This window comes from Vulpes vulpes, chromosome 3 (assembly GCF_048418805.1).
Source record: "Vulpes vulpes isolate BD-2025 chromosome 3, VulVul3, whole genome shotgun sequence".
NCBI classification, from domain to species: domain Eukaryota; kingdom Metazoa; phylum Chordata; class Mammalia; order Carnivora; family Canidae; genus Vulpes; species Vulpes vulpes.
This window is the reverse complement of record NC_132782.1, coordinates 9438924-9455204: the sequence shown is the minus strand read 5'-3', so window position 1 is coordinate 9455204 and position 16281 is coordinate 9438924. Positions and strand designations below refer to the sequence as shown.

Sequence of the window (16281 nt, the reverse complement as noted above, 5' to 3'; positions counted from 1 at the left end):
CTGGATGGCTTTCCAAATAAATAATTTGCATTCAAATCCTTGTCTTGGAGTCTATTTGGTAAACTAAATCAAGACATAGAAATCCTAGTAAGTACTTATATTTGATCTTTACCTCACAGGGATGTTTTGAGGATCACATCTAGTAATACATGCAAAAAATCATTTTTAAATGTAAAGTGATATAAGTGGAAGTTACTCAAAGACCCCCAAATTTATCTTTGAACCTATTGTAATTTGCAGAATGATCAAAATAGAGAAGGAATTTAATAAACGTCTGTGGGAAAATGATAGAACTATGATACTTACTTGGCCATGTGAAATATTTTTAGAACTAAAATCTATTTTGCTATTCTCATGGTCACACACACATGGGCAATGCTGCCACGGAGTTCTTGCTGCTTGCTTCTGTGCTTCTCTGAGAGAAAGGGTATGACACCAAACTAGGAGAGCGAAGGCAATGGATGGCACAAATAATATCAGCTAAAACTAGATCCTTGCCTATTCAAATCTTTGCCAACAAAAACATAGCTCTGAGGAAGATAAACAAATTCTGAGTCCCTAGAGACCAAGGCTAGGTTAAAACTAAGATGATGAAGGAGAAGGATTCAGTTCACTCCCAGTATTTTCCATTGTCTTTTTTTATGGAGTCCTAGAAATTTCATCCCTTCTAGAATTTTGCCTGTTTAAACATAGCTGACCGCAGTAGTTCGCAAAGTGTGGTCCTCAACCACAAGTATTAATATTATTTGAGAGCTGCTAGAAGTGGAAATTCCTTTTTAAAAAAATTCATTATTTATGTATATTACAAAATGATCACCACAAGAAGTCCAGTTAACATCCGTCACCATACAGAGTTACAAGTTTTTTTCTTGTAAGAACTTTCAAGATCCACTCTTCTAGCTACGTTCACATATACAAGACAGCACTGTTAACTACAGTCACCATGCTGTGCATTGCATCTCCGTGACTTACTCATTTTAGAGATGGAATTTGTACCTTTGAATCTCCTTCACTCGTTCCCCAATCCACTGCCTCACACAGCTACCAAGCTGTTCTCTTATCCATGAGCTTGTTTTGTCTTAAATTTCACATATAAGTGAGATCATATGATATGTTATATTTCATTTAACTTAGCATAATGTCCTCAAGGTCTACCCATGTTGTCATAATAGGCAAGATTTCATTCTTTTTTATGACTGAATAATATTCATATATAAACATATATCTATACATATATAATTCTATTTCTCACATCTTCTTTATCTATTTAACCATCAGTGGTCATTTAGGTTGCTTCCATGTCTTAGATATTTTAAGTGAATGTGGGGATACATATATCTTTTCAAATTAGTGTTTTCATTTTTTGGGTGAATACACGGAAGTGGAATGCTGGGTCATATAGTAATTCTATTTTCAATTTTTTTCGAGGAACCACCATAGTGTTTTCCACAGTAACCACAGCAATTTACATTCCAACCAACAGTGCACAAGTGTTCCCTTTTCTCCACATCCTTGCTAACACTTATTCTTGCTTGTCTTTTTTGTAAAAACCATTCTAAGATGTGTAAGCTGAGATCCCATTGTATTTTGATTTGCATTTCTCTGATGATTAGTGATGTTGAATATCTTTCATTAATCTGTTGCCTATTCCTCTTCTTTGGAATGATGTCTAGCTAGATCCTCTACCCATTAAAAAAAATCAGATTGTTATATTTTTTGCTACTGAGTTGTAGGAGTTCTTCATACACTTTAAATATTTTACCCCTTATTAGATATATGATTTGAAAATATTTTCTCCCATCCAATACGTTGCCTTTGCATTTTTTTGATGGCTTCCTGTGCTGCGAAAAAGCAAAATTCTTGAGCCTCTCTGTACACCTACTAAATCAGAAGCTCTGGACTCAGGGCTCAATAATGTGTATTTTAACAAACATTCCAAGTGATTCTGACAATTAAAGTTTGAACCTATAGTAATCTCTTTGTATCAACTAAGAATGCCTCTGGTTTAAACTGAAAGTTCTGGAACCGATCTAGCCTTCTAAATTTCTGTTGTACCAAAGCTTGCCTATTTATGGTTTTAGAGTATCTAAAATTGAGGATCTGAGTTACATCATCCAAGTGTCTAAGTGCAGAGCAATAAAATGAAGCTCGAAGGATTTCTAGTAATAAGACATTGGGAACCACTGGGTCCTGCCTAACCCAGTGAGGGTAAGGGAGAGCAGAAGTCTATGCACATCTCCCAAGGATAGCAAAGCTAAGCTGGTGGTGGGAAAGGAGGTGTCTCTCCCAAATTCTCTCTGCAGTGCTGTTTGGATGGGGAAAGAAAGGTCTTGCTTATGCATAGCTTCTTTCCCCAGACCATCTCGAGACTTAAGTGTATCATTTCCTTGGGAAAGAACATCACTTATATTATTCTTGATATTGGTTATATCTCTTGGTAAAGGCCCTGGCGTGACCTCTGTGAATGGTCACCTCCAACATTCTTATAAATATTGGCTCTTAGATAAGTAGCAATGTTTATTTTATTTGGAAAGTACATGCAAACTGGGTATAATGGCACTTTATCTGTATTTACAAATATGTTTGTTAGTATGTTTAAACTCAGCATTTCCATGGAAATTTACAGTTTATGATTTAGGAAGCCTTAGAATCAATGATCTACCATTTAGCCAAATCTTCTTTTTTTTTTTTCTAAATTTGACCATCCCACTATTTCCAAATATTGATGATTGTATATTCTCCCTTTGAGAATTTTCTGTTAAAAAAAAAAAAAAAAAGAAAGAAAACTAGGGACGCCTGGGTGGCTCCGCGGTTGAGCGTCTGCCTTGGGCTCGGGGTGTGATTCTGGGTCCAAGAGGTCCTCCCCTGCGAGGAGCCTGCTTCTCCCTCTGCCTATGTCTCTGCTTCTCTGTGTCTCTCATGAATAAATAAAGAAAAATCTAAAAAAAAAAAAAACTATTGAATTTGTAAAACTATTGTTGAGATCTAAGGAAATTGATTAGGTTCCAATTAGCTCCTTTATCAAAAGGAAAGTTATTTTTATGATGGAAAGGTTGAGAATATTTTCATGCCTGAGAGGAGGAGATGCCCACTGGCATTCAAATCCATATAACTTAAACTCAATAGAAAATCTGAAATATTCTGCTTATACATCAATTGTTTTTCACATAATAAAGGAATTGAGGAGTTTAATAAATCGATAATAAATTGGTTTCACTAGGAAAAGTGTTTAGCATTTATTGTGTTTTAAAGTGAAGAAGACATACTTAATGTCTGATTTCTTTAGGAGTTCCAGGGAATTTGAAATATTGTATGTGTGTCTGTTAATGTAGAAGGTGGCTAGGTATGTGCTTATGTATGTGTATATATGAGTGCACTCTACATGCCCATATTTCAGATATCTAATAATTATTAAAAAGAGAATCTTGTAAGAAGAGTACTTCCAGGACATGATTGATGTAGATGAAATCTTAAGACTTGATAAATGATGGAACACTGGAGAAATCTTGGTTCAAGGTCATTTTATTAAGTCCTCTTTTTAAGTAGGAAACAGTCTTATGTTATATAACCAATCAGAAACACATAGACTCTAAACTACATTGCCCCACCCTTTAAAATGATTGGATTTCAAACTAATAGGCTCATAAACTTGGATTCTGAAGTTTTAAGAGTTAACACAGAAGTATTGCACGTCAGTTTAGATAGTAATGATTTGAATGTGTTCACAATTATCATTGCTTTATTTTATTAATCTTCGCACATCTGTTAAATAACTTTACAACACAACTATATAAATCCATTAAATAGATAAATGTTTTGATTATCTTTTATTGTTTATTTTTTATCTTCAGGGATTCATTACATTGACTATACCTTTCAAAACATAATCTACAGCTTAATTAAGCCTCGCAGTTATAAATTTTGAGCCGACATATTAAGAGAGAAGTTATTGCTTTTGGGGGTACAATATTACTAATGAATGTTTTGCTCTGTGACACCACTGCTGGTATAAAATTCTAAGTCTATCCAAAAGAAACCGTCCTTGATTTCACTATTCAGAGATCATAAGTCAACTTTTTATGTACTATAAGCTTCTTAGGAACAAAATCCAAACCTATTGATGGCTGAGTAAATTTCACAGCTTGTAGAAAAGACACATATCATTGTAATGTGTGAAATTTTAATCAAAAATGTTATGAAGGAGAAAGGTAAACTGACTGCTATAATTAATGTGTTCTGACACAGAGATTTAGCTGGCACATTTGTGGACCGTGCTGTGCTCTGTTAACTGTTCCGTTGCTTAAGGACTGTCAGAGTTTGAGGAGTTCCTGTGTTATGGTTTCACCACTCGACACATTTTCCTAGAGCCTCTGCTTTGTCATGATTTGAAATTTAACGTCATTTCTCCCTTGGCTTTTCTATTAATATTTAGTTAGGTGTCAGGGGTGTCCGGTGATAGGGAATGGTATCGTCCCCTTAAAAGCAGCTTCATTTCAAATGGAACTACAGAAACATTGCTTTTAAAATGAATCATCTTATGTTTCGTTTCCCTACCATTTTTTAAAGATTTTATTTATTTATTCATGAGAGACACAGAGAGAGAGAGAGAGGCAGAGACACAGGCAGAGGGAGAAATAGGCTTCATGCAGGGAGCCCGATGTGGGACTCAATCTCAGGACCCGGGATCATGACCTGAGCTGAAGGCAGATGCTCAACCACTGAGCCACCCAGGCATCTCCTCTGCAATTAAAATATTATCCAATGTCTTAAAGGGGAGAGCATTGAGCAAAACTAAGTGAGCTAATGAAGAGATTAGGAGCCATACCCTCACGTCGCACCCCAGAGAAAAGTATTTCCATATTTTTGCCACGTACATTTCACCATTAAATGACACTTAGTCTCACAAAGTAAACGAAATATTTCTCCATACGGGATAAGCTCTGATTTTTAAAAGAACATTTGTCATATATTTACAAGGTGGAAGTAGCATCATAATCATGAAGTATTTGTAAAATGGTGCTAAAATAGCCTTTCACGCCAGACACTGGGCATGAGAGTGAGTTTCATGGCAGATGCTAGGGTTTGATGGTGGCTCTGTATTTCAGAGAGATTCTTCTGAAAATTATAGATTGGGTTCTTGGCTCTGCTGTGTCAATCTACTTGCAGAGATCTACTACAAACTCTCTCAGAGCCCTGCCAGTGTGGTTGTGCAGTAGACAAAAGACATACCTGAAAGGGGAAGACAGATATGCCACTTAAATTAAATAGGAAATGAATTGGCCAGCAAGCTGGCATGTCTGCTGAGACAAATCATGGACAACATGTCTCTCAACAACAAAACTTATTTGTTTTCTCTTGCCAACAGATTCATCACTGCCCAGGCAAAACAGGCAAAATACATTAGTGTCATGGTAAACTGATAAAGAGAAGTGCCTCAATCTAGCATCCTCAATGGTGAAAGTCTTAGGGCAGTATTGATCTGTGTTATATAAATCTTGTTTTCTGTCTGCAGAAGTGAATCAGGAATGACCCGCAAGGTTAACAAACATTGTAATGTCTTTCAGCTGGGGCAGATGCCTGTGAGTTCCACACATTGTGTTTGGTCAAGTTCCATCTTGTCATTTTACCGCCAAGAAGCTTAACTAATTGCTGGCAATCATAAGAATGTTTGACGGAAGGAGAGAATTCCTACAATTTTTACCCTCTCTCCCATCCCCTCTTTTTTTTTCCCCCCTTAAGTCTTAACAAGCAGTCAAAGCCAAGTAGCGGAAAACAATCAACACTGAATTAGCCAGCAGGAGTCTTCACTTAGTTGAAAGTTTATGTAATTGGCATGTCATGTTCCTACATTGCCAAGAACAGACCTGATTAAGCTGATGCACTTTGTTTCAGGAAAGTTTGACAAAGAAAGCGTCTCCTCCTTTTGAGTTGCATGTCAGGGTATGTACTTCCCATGATTTTCTTCTGTCCGTAAGGAACCCAAGGCTAAATGTGTATTCTGTGAACCAACAAAATAAAAATTGTCACCAAACTAAGGCCAGACACAATAGGTGTTTGGGGGAAAAGGCAGGGCAATATTGGTGGTGAAAGATAATCAATTAATGGAAAGAAGATTTATTAGCAAAAGTGCAATTCCCCACGACGGCCTGCTTTATTTTATTAACAGAGCACTATTAAAGGAATGCAAATTCAGTCTTATTTTGTGACAGGGGTTCACTTGATCATAAATGCTTTCTCCACATGCAGGGTCTTATGCTTTTGCTTACAACAAATAGTTGTAGCTTTTCTTTAAATAATTTAGATATTTATTGATTTTCAACAAATAGTTGTAAGTAAAAGCCTAAGAACCTTAAATTTTTTTACAATGGAAGCTCTCTTTAGAGACTAATCAGCCATCTGAATGTTGTCTGCTAACTTCTTACAGTGCTTCATTAGGCTGTGTGTGATGGATTTTGCCCTTATTTGGAAAGTCTGCCTTTTTTGATGAAAAAACGAATGCCTGGCATTAGAAGAGACTCTATAAAGCTTATGATATCTTATTTGTATTTGCTCACACTAGCGTCTCCTTGTCATAACCCTAAATCAAATGGTAGATTTGAACTTGGCTTAGATTATTAAAGCTACAAGACAGCAGTTACTGAGGGAGCGGTCCACGCATCTATTACGTCATAGTTGACAGTATAAAGGCAAGATTCAGGGAACTAATGGAGTTTCTTTTTCTTCTCCCCTTCTGTCATAGAAAGGTCAAGCTAGTTTTCAACATTTTTATGTATGTCATTCTCAATATAGCAACAGAATCTCTTATGGAAAACAATGTAAGTAAATGTCTCCGCGATGCTACTAGTCACCTGATCAAAAGCCAATGTTGAAAAACACTTCTAATGACTGTCTCTTATGCATCAGTGCACCTACTAATGAGCTGCCAGAAAAGGCTTTGTAAAGCTTTGCTAAGATAGAGCAGGAATGTGAGAAGCCTGAGATATAACTTCCCTGCTGTGATCCCTGCCTTTCTACTAACAGGGAGCCTAGACTTGGAGCTGCTAATGAGCATGCTGGAGAGAGTGTCCAAACCAATGCAGGCTGGAGACAATTCACCTGTCTGCTTTCAGATCCAGGGTATGATGCATGACAGTAAGACACCCGGTAGTAGCTTTTCTTTAAATAATTTAGATATTTATTGATTTTCCCTCTCTACCCCCCATATTTTTATTTAGTCCCTGCATTTTACTTTCTTCCAGTGATTTCTAGCGCCATCAGAGTAAAAGGAATAAGAATTGAATTGTTCTATCGCCTTCCTCCCCCACCCACATATATGTAAGAAATTAATGTCATCATGTCATATAATAGCAATATGGAATACCTAATTAGTTTTCCTGTAGGAAAGAAAAATATGTGCTTTCCAGAGGTGATATTTATAAAATGAGGCAGTTGAAATTAATAGCTTTTTAAGAGCCAAAATATGGATTATTTGAATTAAAGGAATTCAAAATATGGTATGTATTTTGACACTTAAAACAATGCATGACATAAGTTAAAGACTTTTCTCCCTCGAGCAATGCCTGTTCAACATCTTTATCCACAGCAAAACCCAGCAAGATCTTTATAAAGAACGCTTACTTAACTTGGTTTGTAGAAATTCCTGGCCTATAAATGAAATAGTTAACTGCAGGATACCTTTCAAGTTCAATGCTAAGCTGTTCACATTACAGGTTTTGATGCTATGCTTCCTTTGAGTTTTCCTGGAGGCTATTTTACTAGTTAATTTTTTTTTTTTTTTTAGTCAAACAAAATTACAGGATACAAACTGTGTAATTTCACCGATTTGCAATGCCACAGTTATCCCAGAAAGAGAATCAACACCCCTGTCCATTAATTACAATCCTGACTATCTTCGAGCATCCCAGGAGGCCGCCCGCACGGTGCACACGGGCTAGTACAATCTGTCCCTTCCAGTTGCCAATGTTCCTATTTCCCACAGCGCACCCTGGCTTTTTCTCAGGTTGATACAACATGCCATGGGACATCGCAGGCTTGGTGCCAGCTGGGGAGATGAGAATGCCATGTGCCTCGGCAGCCCCTTTTATCCCAGGATCTCCAAAGAGCTTTGTAAAAATCCATCTTTTAATCCTCTGGATACCCCTGTGAGATAGGTATTAGCCCAACTTCACAACTAGCACAGCTAAAATCGGGGAGCATCCACCACCATCCATCATCAGCCCCAGAACCCTTCTTACTGTTGGATACGGTGCAAGAAGAGAGCTTGAATTCGGAGCCCAATTCGGACAATGTGGGGAGCGAGTTGAGAGTACATGTTTCCTGCCAGGAAATGTATGAGTTCCCAGAGAGAGGGGGTCGCACATAAATACTTTCCTTGAAAAAATAAACAAAACCAAAAATGTAAAAATAATATAATAAATATTTGAGGTCACAGCTGTATTATAACAGGCCTGATTCCGAGCTAGAAATCCTTACCCTCTTAAACTTGATACTCCAAAGTACTCTATTTTATTTATTTCCTGTAGCCACAAGAGTAGAAGCAATAGTAGAGGTGAACCAATAAAGGTTTTTGAGTAAATCTCAACTCTCTACCCAAATTGTAGAAATCAACTTCTTGCTCTTGGAAACTTATAAGCTAAGAGGAAAGAGAAAATTATAGTTAAGTTTATCAACATAAATGACATTCAGGTTATATCATGAATAAAACCTGCTGCTGTTCAAAGTTACCTTTTGAGAATTTCACTATGTGTAGTGATAGAATATTGAGAAAAATGTCTCTTTTTATCATGCTGTTTGTAAAATTCTGTCATTGTATATCCACACCTAGTAGAAAAATAAGTTCTTAGCTAATATATTATTTTCTTATTGAAGAGTGATCTTGAAGTACAACGGAATGCTCTCTTAGGTTTCCTGAAATACCCAGGAGCATGATAAATATAATATTATCATTGTCCTTTGGAACATTTCATGGTTTAAATTTTGTTTTAGCATGAAGTTTTATTTTTTTATTTTCAGCTATTTGCCAAAATATATACAATTTTTAAACATACAGTTCTCTTTAAATTCTCTCTTCTTTAAGATCAATATGATTTAAAATATTCTTTGCCACTCAGTGGACAAACATTTCAGAACCTAAATAAATACCTAATAAATAAATTATTAAACCTGTAAGAAAGCTTCCTTTCTTTTTTATTTTCCTCAGAATCTGAGCTTGTGAAGAAATGCAAGCAAAGCACAATGTTATCTCAGCCTATCAATACATAAGCCATATTCTTCCCTAAGCAAGGGAATTTCTTGGAAAGAGATGTTCACTCTTGAGCCACTAGGGTCCCATTATATATGTATCATATTGACTGGTGCCTTACACTCAGTTTAGATTTTTATATTTCCCACTTATGTCAGTAAAACACTTGAGCAAGCATCCTTAATATATTTGCAGTTATAGATAAATTATATATCTATGATACTATCCTCAAAATATATATTCTAAAATATGCATATAGAGAATATTAAGGATGAGAAAAATAAACAAACTATATTAATATCTTATTTATTTATTAACAGGGAAAAACATATTTTGCTTCTCATAATTGTACTGACTATAATATTTTAGTGAGCTCTACGTAACCAGATATGATTCCTTATTTTTGGAAATCTTGGTTAAAGACTTGGTGGTATAGTAGCATCCAAAGACTGGCTCTAGCTTTGGATTATTCTGATACTTGGTTTTAATTGTTACCATAGCTGGAAACAATACCTTACAAAGTTATTATAAAAGAAATCCATTTATGAAATCTTTATAATGATTTTCTAATTCCATCCCAAATATGCAAATATTTACATTTGAATGTTGAACATAAATTTCTATCTGTATGATGACAGTGATTTTTGCATTGAGTTGGTTTGAATAGCATTTTCACATTTTTAATGAATAACTTCAAAATTGCTGAAATTCTAGAGATCACAAAACGAGTTAGAAAATTTCTTGCCAAGATTTTTTTCTTCTTTAATGAAAGAAGATGCATCTTTATAGAAGATACATCACTTTGACCACAAAATTCCAAAATGACAAATCATCTCCAAATAATCTATTTTCAAAATTTATTTTTATTATATATTTTTTCAAAATGAAGTTTCTTTATTATTCATTGGTATACAAAACATCTTTATCTAAAGAGACATATGAATGTTTTTGTTCTTTGCAGGGGAGGGAAGCCAGTTAATTATCACACTACTGGAGCCACTTGTCATCAATGAATTTGGAGTACTTATCTCTTTTATAAAATAAAAATAGACATATGTTCTAAGAACTTTCTTGTAAGATAACCAGTAAATATTTTCATGGCATTCTTTATGTCATCCAAAATTACTATAAAGATTCTACTATTTTTAAAAGATTATATTTATTTATTTTAGAGAGAGAGAGAGAGAAAGAGAGTGCACATGAGCAGGCTGGAGAGGCATTGGTAGGGGGAGAAGCAGACTCCCCTCTGAGCAGGGAGCCCGATGTGGGGCTCCATCCCAGGACCCTGAGATCATGACCTGAGCCAAAGACAGACACTTAACTGACTGAGTCACTCAGGCACCTCTAAATACTCTACTTTTTAACTGGATTGCTCATAAAAGAATAAACTCTGGACTTGTTTGTTGTTGTTGTTTTAGTTTCATAGTATGCAAACTGTGAGTTGTTACAATATGCTGAAGGCAAACAATTGTGTAAGCCATCTCTTTTGACCACATTGTGGAACTTCATTCTTTCCTCAGGATGGAATACACAGCAATAAGCTTCTTTTCTTTGGACCAGTGTTGATCTCTAGAAAAGCATAATTTCTTTTTGTTTATTGGATGCAAATAAATTTTATTACAAGTTCTAATATTTTTCTGTATCCTAAATGGAATGATGACCTGTCCACTTTGGAGACCATCATTCCACATAGCCAGAGGATGAGGTGAGGATGACTAAGAAGACGGTATCTGAAGAGAATTTTAGTTGAGTTTAAAGTAATAATGTCAAATATAAAAATAATGTTGGATAATTGGGCACAGTCACAAACATTAGGAGAATTCAGTATATTGGCTGGTCATAAAAGCAGTACACAGAAGTCAATAGATTTCTTCCATACTGAAGGCAAATTGGACTAGAAAATAATGACTAAGTTGTTATTTTTTAAGATTTATTTATTTATTTAGAAAGAAAGAGAAAGAGAGACAAGGCAAGTTGGGGGAGGATTATAGGGAGAGGGAGAGAGGGAATCTCAAGGCAGACTCCCTACTGAGCATGGGGCAGGCACAGGGCTCGATCTCATGACCCTGAGATCATGACCTGAGCCGAAATCAAGAGTCATGCACTTAACTGACTGAGCCACCCAGGTGCCCTTAAGTTGTCATTTTTAATATTAACACAAAGACATGATACCAAGAAGGAAACCTAAAGAGAATTGTTCAAGACCTAGGTGTACATAATTATAACATGTTCTGCAGGATATAAAAGGAAGACTGGAAAAATGAAGAGAGCTACTTGGTTCTTGCATAGAACTACAGAAGCCTGGGGAATAGGGAAACAATGGTTGCCTCCGAGAGAAGGAACTCAGAGGCACCACACTTAGTTTTCAAGGTATATTTTTCTAATTGTTTAAACATTTTTTATCTATGTGAAAGTATTATTTTTAAATAAATGTTAAAATAGCTTATTCTTGTAATACGCTTACACTGCATGGCAGGCAGGGTTATAAGTGCTTTACTTATATTAACTCATTTAAACATTACTACCACCACCTGAGTTGAATACCATTATTCTTATTTTGTAGATTAGGAAACTGAGGCACAGATCGGTTATTTGCCATAGTAAGTGGCTGGAATTTTTAACCCAAACCTAAGCTTTAAGTATTAGCATATATTTCCTCTCCAGAATAAATATCTAAAAAATTATTTTTCCCCAATTTCAGGTGACTTCAATAATTCAAAATAAACAAAGAAAATATATGCTGATGAACATACTGTTTAGATGCTCTAAATACTGAAGAGACACTATTCACCTATGCTGCAATACCTCCCACCAAGCACACATCCTTCCACAGACCAATACGGACATAAAACCTAATTATGTCCTGTATTTCATGAGAATCCAAAAATCTGATGCAAAATCTGAGGCAGCAGAAGAGGAGTCTTCTACTTAATAAGGAAAAAAAATAGAAAATTCACAAACTTCATCTGAAAAATGACTTCTTATTCTTTCCTGTGAAAGAACCCCCCAACCAGTCACATATACTAGTTCCTGCCTCAGGGGAGTTTTCTTTTTTTTTTTTTTTTTTTTTTAATTAATTTTTATTGGTGTTCAATTTACCAACATACAGAAAAACACCCAGTGCTCATCCCGTCAAGTGTCCACCTCAGTGCCCGTCACCCATTCCCCTCCAACACCCGCCCTCCTCCCCCTCCACCACCCCTAGTTCGTTTCTCAGGGGAGTTTTCTCTGTGCTTTTCCCCCCATTCCCACATCTTCATGGCCAATTCTGCCTGTAACACACAAGTTAGTCCTCCCTTTCCACCAAATCTTACCAGAGTAATACATTTTATAATTACTTTTCTCTAATATGAACTTCTTATTATACTCCACTGTAACCTGAGATATACCTGGTCGTTCTTATTCACATTTTTTCTTAGAAATATTCTCTAATTTTTAAACATGTAGTATGATTTCTCCTTTTCTTATTTTTATGGAACTTGGGAAAATGGCCTCATTTTCTTCTCTATATGCTATATGATCCAACATAGTGTGGAACTCAATAATTATTTAATAAATATATATACTAACTCTTTTTTGTGTACATGTTTGCTAGATATTGAGGTTCTTAAGAAAACGAATAAGATGTCGCTGCTTGCTGTAGTGGACATATTGAAATTTAAGCATGATAGCAATTACGTGAAATGACCAATTCGATATCTTAGGGTATATAGTTAGTCTAAGGTTTTCTTTACCTTGTTTTCTTGATTTCTGATAATATAATCTATTTGTATCCATCACGTATTGTTTAATAAGGTTAAACGTTGCTCCTTAAAAAGACCATGACATGTAATGTTAACTCTAAAAATAAGTGAGATTTATATAGTGTGTCTTTGGTTTCATAATGTTGATTTTCGACCACACTCTAGAGGTTAAATATTCAACTTACATTTTTCCAACCCTTTTTGTTATGATCCCAAATACTTATGTTTTGTTCTCTCTTTTCGATCATGTAGCCTAAATGCCAAACGGTTGAATAATGAAGCAGCACATATCAAAATAAAACTCTATTTTTTCTATTATCTTCTTGGGTATAATTCCATGGTACAAATTATGGGTTATTATTTTAAGGAAACGTGTGTGTGTGTGTGTGTGTGTGTGTGTGTCCATGGTAACATAAAGTAGAAAGCTTGTGTTTTAGAAATATTTTACACAGCAATAAGAAATGGAGAAATCAGTTGTTTGATCTACATTTACTATGTAATTTCTACAGGCCATGTGCAAGCTATCTCTGAGCAAATGGGACATTTTTGAACCTTTGTCAAGCAACATGCTGCAGATAACAAAATGTACATGCTGGGACTGATGAAATTCTGCAAAGGAACAATGCAATGAATGTCAACATAGGATACTACTGCTTCTAATGAGTAGAGAATTCCACAAGACTGGCTGCCATCTTGTCCATGTAGCTTTTTTGGCTTGGAAAAGTGTCTCCTATATATGTAACTGCACTTCAAAAAGAAATATTTGAAAGTACAGAAAGACATAAAATTAAAAGTGAGTTTTCCTATCAACTCCTCCTGCTGCTTTCTTTCATAAAACTAAATACTAACCTTTCTATTAATCTATCAACAATAAATATTTCTACTGGCTTCCATTAAGAAAGATAAGGAATTTAAGTCACTACATTATGAATGTATGAAATTTAGGTCATTTCATTATGAAATGAAATTTCATTTTCATTTTCTAGAAATATTTTATTTTCCAAAGTTAGTGAATTATATTTTTATCTTTAGTTAATAGATTACACCTTTTACTTCCTGATCCAAAACTTTTGGATCCGTACTATTTTCCAGAGTGACTGCACCGGTTTGCATTCCTACCACCAGAGTAAGAGGGTTCCTCTGTCTCCCCATCTTCACCAACATCTGTTGTTTCCTGTGCTAATTTTAGCCATTCTGACAGGTGTGAGGTGGTATCTCATTGTGGTTTTGATTTGCATTTCCCTGATGATAAAGCAGTACTAGATAAGACAAATATATTTTAGATCTCATACCTTCCTCTTTCTTAAATTTCATCTTCATTTTATAGAAATATTTTATTTTATTTTTTTAAAGAATGGATGAGTAGCAGGTTTCTGAGGCCTTGCATTCCCCCACCCCTCCACCACCACCAAAAAAGTGTTTTTTATTTCACTGTGCCCCCAGTGGTATGCTGCTGGAATGGACTTGTACCAGCTTACAAATGCTGACTGTTTAGTATTTCTTCATGTTTTTCTATTGGTTACTTATATTTCTTCTTTGCTCCTATATATTCTTTTCTCCTTTTAGAATGCCTTGAGTTTTATCTACTCCAATAGAATGTAAACTCAATGAAAGCAAAGATTCCTTCTTATTCATTACCATGGCAAATCCATGAGAACAGTATTTAGTACATAGTAAGCACTTGATAAATATTTGACTAATAAATAAATCAAATTCTGTCAGAAAAACATTAGCCCTCCTAGATTTATTTTATGTGCCTCTTTACTTTTTTTTAAGTATTCAGTCATTTTTGTTCAAGTGTTCATATTTTGGATGCTTTAACCTATGTTCAGGGAATTTTTCAGTAAATTTAGTAAATTGTTATTATTAATTTTTTATTATTTCAGCAATCAGCTCAATTTAAGGAACTGTTCTCTGTTCCTTTTTCATAGAAGCATGTTATTGTGCCATGATGCAGTATCCTTTCAATGCTCTTTGAGCAGGTATCTTTGGAATTCTTTTAACATCCCTTTTCTTTCCATTTTCTCTGCTTGTGCTGATCCTAGTTTTCCTGTTTCTGTAGCTCAGTCTTCTTTTAAACTATTAGTATTCCCTAGGTCTTATGATTCTTTAGTGATTATTTTTTATTTATGAGTGAAGAACTAATTTAATGAATATAGGTAGTTTGTGTGGGCTTTGGTTATTACTATCGGCCCTTCACCTGATTTAAGAGGACTGACCACAGAAACTGTGTGAGTGGATACAGTCTAACAACTAGAAGGATTCACTTCAGTCTAGCAGACAAGAGACTTGCCACACTACACTACATACCACATATCAATACTAAAAGGCTCTACTCTGAAAAGTCAATATTCTGTTTGAGGATGTAGATAGAGAGATGATAGACAGAGATACAGATAAATATATGTATATTTGAATAAGATTTTTAACTTAGCTGGCCCTTCTTTATCCATACGTTTGATTCTATATGACTTTACTTTTAAGAAATTCTACAAAATGATTGGCCCTCTCATATCTTGTCCTTCTCTTTCCTATAGCTTGTACCTCAGATTTTTGAAGTTTTTTTTTTCTCACTTGTATGCTACTTTATATAGTCAATTCAATGAGTCTTACTGAAAGGAGTAGAACCTTTTAGTAGGAGCAGCCTAATATCAAAGGCCATGTGGGAACATGAAGGAATAGATGTGTTCTGAACATAGTGTGTTAAATTTAACATAGCAAACCAAAGCTATTTCCTTTGGAAATGTTTTCGTCTATTATGGATATTTAAGGAACCATAATTGCTCAGTGAGTTCAAACAGGAGAACTCTTAACTAAACTTCTAAATTATGTTCGATTGCCTGTTGTGATTAGACAGAAAAAGGGGTTATTGGCTCTTAGGAGTCTTTATCGGCCCTGCTTCTCAAGTTCCTGGAACTTTTCCTCTATTAATAAGTATGCTTAGCTTGAACTTAACAATGACAAATGACCATTGGCATATCTGTCTATTTCCAGTAATTGAACAGGCAGTCTATAACTCCATGTACTATAGATTTGTTGTGTTATAACAATCTAATTATATTAATGCCACTTATTTACAATGCTATCTTCTGATTGTGATGTCTCCTTGGCTTCTAGAAAATATGTAAATTGATTATTTAATCCACACAATACATACACAATTTTCATCTGGATTGCTGCCACAATCAACACGTTCAGAAAATAAAAACCTTTAAATATCTAACTCTAAGAGATCTGAATCTCTAAAGTTTTGGTTTGAATGAATGGTTCTATGGATCAGAGTACTAGACTGATCAA

General features: G+C 35.1%; 1 long non-coding RNA gene across 1 annotated transcript in view; it reads left to right on the top strand.

Annotated features, from left to right (window-relative positions):
* LOC140598107 (uncharacterized) overlaps positions 1–13725 on the top strand; it is a 28901-nt gene extending 15176 nt beyond the window's left edge. Inside the window, exon 3 of the long non-coding RNA XR_012000236.1 lies at positions 13494–13725. This is a non-coding gene — a long non-coding RNA (uncharacterized lncRNA). The remainder of the gene's footprint in view (positions 1–13493) is intronic.
* Positions 13726–16281: the final 2556 nt, after the last annotated feature.